At 48.2% G+C, this 5,738-nt stretch overlaps 1 pseudogene and 1 gene segment (V, D, J or C); one reads left to right on the top strand and one right to left on the bottom strand.

Annotated features, from left to right (window-relative positions):
* LOC101654139 overlaps positions 1-5,738 on the top strand; it is a 210,049-nt gene that overhangs the window by 112,762 nt on the left and 91,549 nt on the right.
* LOC105979623 lies at positions 3,433-4,804 on the bottom strand (annotated as a pseudogene).

Below are 5,738 nucleotides of genomic sequence, written 5' to 3'. Positions count from 1 at the left end.
ACACAATGGATGCATGGATGGATTGTGATAAGAGTTGTACGAGCCCCCAATAAAATGGTTTTTAAAAATTTTAAGAAGAATGGATGATGCACTTGAGTGTCGAGTAACCCGCCTGACAGTCGTGGGGGTTCCATAGGTGCGATTGCACCACGATAATATATGAAGATCGTAGTAAAGTGGTAGAGAATAGGAGAGGTAGGAGGGAAGATAAAATAAAGGAGTCGGACACATTTCATAGCAGCATGCTCACCTCTAGGACAGCCAGGCTCTCGGCAGCCAGGTCCACACAGAGAGCGGGAGGAGGTGGGGGGTGGGGGTCTTCACTGTGGTGGATATCTGTAGGTAGCCATCATCATGCATATTCAGGAGTTGGCACGTATGTCACAAGGTGGGTGGTAATCACAGTAAAGTCCCTGAGCTCAAAGGTGAGGAAACTGGATACCTGCATTAGGGGAAAGCGTGAGGGGGATGGGTGCCTGGGGGTGGGGGGGAGATAATCAAAGAATGTCTGCTTCTGCAGGGAGATAGAATCAACCATGTGCTCACTTTAAGGCAGCATAGCTGTTGGGGGAGAATCTGTGGGAATGATTTTTAAAGCAGGAAAATGTGCTTGGACTTGATTTAGCTTTCCAGATTCCCTGTTCTCAGTTAGGGCATACAGGCCTGGTCATACTTCCCTCCGTGTTAGTCTCCCACACTTGAGCAGCACTACATGAAAAGCCAGCAGCGAGCTGCAAATATGAGCTTTGGGTTACGATGTTGCAGAGGAAGCAAAAACAAGACGGGAGAACTCGAAAGAGGCACCTGGGGCTGACAGCTCCTCCAACCACCCTCTCGGGACGCATGGTCCAGGCAAGCCCGCCTGCGCTGTCTGCGCTCCACGTCCCCTGTGCAAGTGACCTTCCTGACTGTTAGCACTTTCTGTCGCCCCGCCTTGCGTTTTCCCACGTCAAGGAGCTGCCCTTCGAGTCGAGGAGGGTGGTTACTGCCACGACGGACGCTCAGCAAGCTGCGGGGTTTAGTGTCTGAGTGGATTGAGGAGGAGAAGGGGAAGAGACAGGTGGGGGTTTCAGGAAGCACATAAATAAAGTGGTGCAGGTGGCGAGTAAATGCCATGCAGGTGGTTTAGAAAGAGATGCACATATAGGGGAAAGCAGCGTTAGGGAGCAAAAGAAAAGCAAAAAGACCGAAAGGTGAGTTGGTTCACCTGCTAAACTACAGCCCCTCCTTCACCCTGCGAGATAACTGTGACTCCCACCCATGGCTGCTGTGAAGACTGGGGGAGGGGACCACATCACAAGGAGGTGGCTGAGGAGGAGGAGGACCCAGAGAGGAAAGGCCACCAGCCCAGCCTCCCTGGCAGCCATGGGCCCCACACTCCTCGGCCTGGCAGCCCTGGCCTTCCTGGGAGCAGGTCAGTGCTGGTGGCCTGGCTGCACCCCAGCCTCGGGGCTTCCTCCTGGAGCTGCAGCCTCGGGCTCCTCCTGGCTGCTCTCCAGCTTCTGTCTCCTTCCTCCTCAGCCTCCAAGGACACCGAGGTCACCCAGACCCCAGGACGGCTGGTCAGAGGAGCGAAGCAGAAAGCCAGGATGGAGTGTGTCCCCATCAAAGGACATTCTTATGTTTATTGGTATCATCAGAAACCGGGAGAAGAACTCAAGCTTTTGGTTTACCTTGTGAATGAAAAAGTTGTTGATTCATCAGGAATGCCTGATAATCGGTTTTCAGCTAAATGTCCCCAGGACTTGCCGTGCCACATGGAGATCGAGCCCACGGAGCCTGGAGACTCAGCTGTGTACTTCTGTGCCAGCAGTGAGTCCACAGTGCTGCCGTGTCAGCTGATCCTGGGCCACAAACTCGTCCTGGCCCCGCTCAGGAAACAGGCAGGGCATGAGGCTGGTGGGAGATGGCAGAACTGAAGTTCAAAGGAGCAGCACCAAAGGCAGTTCTGTGAGGGAACCGAGGGGTGTTCAAAAAGCTGATGATACCGACTCTGAAAGGAGCTGAAGGAACAAGAAGGGGCTCAGACCTTCAGTGTGTGCAATGACACGTGAGAGAAAGATACTGGGGACTGCTCCTTATCCACTGACATTTATGGATTTCCAGGTAACTTTATGAAAACATGCCATTCTGTGCTTTTTGCCTGGGAACACAGTGCCTTCAGAAATAACAGTAGTTGGCTCCCATCTGCTGTCTATCACTCATTTTTAGCACTTGGCCCAGCACTTGACCTTCAGTCAGATGACCTTCAGTCAGACCAGAGACTCTTCAAGAGTGTCTAAGTGCTTCTCACAGTGGCCCTGACACAGAAATGGGGTGGGATACTCTGAGCATCTCCAAGACTTGTGCTCTGGGTACTTGAGACCCAGGTGGAAAACCCAGATTCCTTGGACCAGCCAGAACCATGAGGGTGAATGTCGAGGCGAAGTCCACGGAATCCACATTTGTCTTGGAGAATATTGTATTCTAAGACTTTCCTTTATGCTCTCATTTAAAGAGACCAGCACTCTAAACCAAACCTGCCTCTATGACATCCATTTCAGTTCATAGCTCACATATAGGACAGAGTAGAACTAACCGTGTGGGTTTCCAAGGTTAACTTTGTTCAAAAGTAGAACGCCTCATCTTTCTGCTTTGGAGTGGCTGGTGGAGCTGAACAGCTGACCTTGAGGTTAGCACTATTCCATCAAAAAATAAAACCAAAGCAATTCCACTGCCATCGAGTTGATTCCAATGCTTAGTAACTGTATAGGACATGGTAGAGCTGACCGTGTGGGGTTTTGAGATTATAACTCTTTAAGGGAGTAGAAAACCCTGTCTTTCTCCTGCAGAGAACAGCTGGTGGCTTCAAACTGCTGACCTTGTGCTTAGCAGCCCAACATGTAACCTTTGCACGACAAGGCTCCTCAAGTTCGAGAGACTAGTATAATAGACTCCTATGCAGTCAATAGACTCAAACCATTATCAAGACTGTACGTCACTTTGCTGCTATGTCATCACTATACATTTCCAAAAGACATGTGGGAATTGTCTTTTCTATCCATAGAATCTTTATTTCACCTAAACTGAATGAGAGTATTTTTATCATTTTATAGACCATCCAATCCATAATCAAACTTCCCCAATTTTATATTTACTGCAAAGTACTTTGATAGTTGTTCTTAAAAAATATTCAGATACATTAACAGCTCACAACTGGGTTAGGGTAGACTAGAGAAACAAATCCAGAGACACTCATATGTGTGTAGGAAAGAGCTTGGTATAGAGTAATTGTACATTAAGAAAACATTCCAGCCCAGTCCAGATAAAGTCCGTAAGTCTGATATTAGCCCACATGTCTGATACCATTCGCACAGAAAGGCCACCTGCAATAATGCCGGGTAGCAGTTAACTTCGGCTCCAAACTGTCCCCTTGAGGAGCAAAGGGGAGGGTCATTCCCGGTCCCCATACTTTCCTCCCCCTCCTTGAAGCAGTTCTTCCTCCGGAGACGCGTCTTCTCCTTCCTTTGTCCCTGCTGGCTTCTCAAGCACTCTCTGAAGGTGTCGCGATCACTCCATCCCAGGCAGATATTGCAGAAGCAAGATACGTGACATCGCCTCCCTGGCCCAGGGTCTTCCTGAAGCCTCCTGGTAAGAGGACTCCGACCAGTCTGAGCTGAGTGCAGACCACGTGCTGTGGTTCCAGGGTCAAGGCAGCGTGTGCTCTGAAGTTGCCGCTCTGACAGGGGTCAGTGATACTCACTGAACCAGTCAGGAATCATCCTGTAGCTGGAATCGGTGAGCAATTCCTGTGTGCCACACGCCCCAAAAGCTGTCTGTTGGGGTCATTTCATCGCATCATAGTGCCCCAGTAGGTCAAGAATCCATGGCATGAGGGTTCAAAGTCATGGATTCTCAAGTCTTGTAGCAGTCTAAAGAGAACTTGAACTATTGGCTGAGAATCTTTTCCTCCAACCAGAGGGCATGCCAGATAGCTGCTAAGCCACTCTACGACACCTTGGTGCCCAAATGGGGCTCTGGGTCCAGTGTTTGGAGACTGGGTGACACTGTTGTCAGGAGAATCTTCACTGTAGCGTCGGAAGAACAGCTCTGACAGCCAGTGTCATCGGTCAGCATGGCCAGCAACACAGAAGGGTCCTGTGCTCTTAGCCGGTCCACAGCTCTGGTTCCCTGGCAACAACATTGATAGAACCTTCAAGATTGCCACCGACCAGCCGCATTGTGTCCTGTCTTCATCGCCCCCTTTACATACAAGCCCCCCACCCCAACTCCAGTTGTACTTCTTCAATTTGCACTTCAAATATCCCTGGGGACACAATGAAATTATCACACACATTGTTTATTTTTGTCACCAGAGAAAGGCTAGAAGCCTGTTCAGCAGAATTGGGAGCAAGGCCTGGTTCTTCTTCAGCAAGACTCACTGAAGGGTGTTCTGTCAGGTGCTGGCTTGACCCGGGCCTTTCATACAGAGATCAAATGGGCGCAAGGCGCAAAGGGCCTAGAGGGCCTAACCCCTCCACCTGGGCCACGTCTGGAGCCACAGCACCCACCCTGACCATGGCCTCTGTCACCCTTCCTGGCCCCCTAAATTCAGAACAATGGAAGCTACACCAACTATCACTTCCTCAGAGGTGCAGACTAGCAGAGAGCTGAAATATAAATATATACATTGGTGGAGCTGGCCATCCGTATTTAGGATGCTTACTGAGACAACCCTTGCCAGTGTTACCAGTGATGGTGTGGAGATGAATCTTAATGAGGATAGGTCAATAAAAACCCAAGCACTGACAGGGCCGAACTGCATGATTTCAAATCTAAAATTAAAACTCCATTTTGAATTGAGCTACGACGTTCATTTCTACACCATTGGGTCATTTTACCGAAGTGTTACTGCTTCATAAAGAAAGGCAAAAATCTGGTTTTTAACCTGAATGGAGAAATTGCTTGGTGCCTGTTGAGAAGGTCAGCACACAAAAAGAGAACCCACATACCAGGGAAATACTTGGCAATTATCTATCAGATAAAGGGCCAATTTCAAAGATCTATAGAAAATGACAACCCCTTAATAAGAAAAATACAGGTGCCCCAATAAAACAATGGGCACAATACATGAATAGACATTTCACTAAAGATGCTATCCATGTGGCCATTGATCATATGAAATGTTCGTGTTCATGATCCACAAGAGAAATACATATTAAAGCAACCATGAGACACCACCTCACACAGACACGCAGCAAAATTCAAGAGCACAGAATATGGTACGTTCTGGAGATGCTGTGGAGAAATTGAACTGCTCGTGCATGCTGGTGGAGTTTCAGAGTGGCCCAGCCACTGTGGGAAGCAACGTGGAGCGTCCCTAAATACACGCAGATACAACGGCCTTCTGATGCCACAATCTTTGTGCTTGGTAGACACCCTAAAAAAATAAAGAACAAAACATGAGTCAACATTTGCACACCCATGTTCATCTCAGTAATTTCTAGAATAGCAACAAAGATGGGAACAATCAAAAACCCCTTCTGTTGAAGAATGGACAGACAAGGTCTAGTACGTGGAATATCATGCATCCTTACAAAACAAGGACAAGTCTATCAGATAGCTCATGACATAGACACAAGTGGAAGATGTTAAGCTCAGGGTAAAAAATGTAGTCAAGCTCATGAAGATAGTTATTTAATGATGCCATTGTTACAAAGGAAAATATCGAAATGTTTCACACCAAAGGACAAGATTTT

Source organism: Echinops telfairi, unplaced genomic scaffold, assembly GCF_000313985.2.
Source record: "Echinops telfairi isolate 266 unplaced genomic scaffold, ASM31398v2 ScPeMD7_23;HRSCAF=83, whole genome shotgun sequence".
NCBI classification, from domain to species: domain Eukaryota; kingdom Metazoa; phylum Chordata; class Mammalia; order Afrosoricida; family Tenrecidae; genus Echinops; species Echinops telfairi.
Note: the sequence above shows the minus strand (reverse complement) of the source record. Positions and strands in the feature narration are given on the sequence as shown.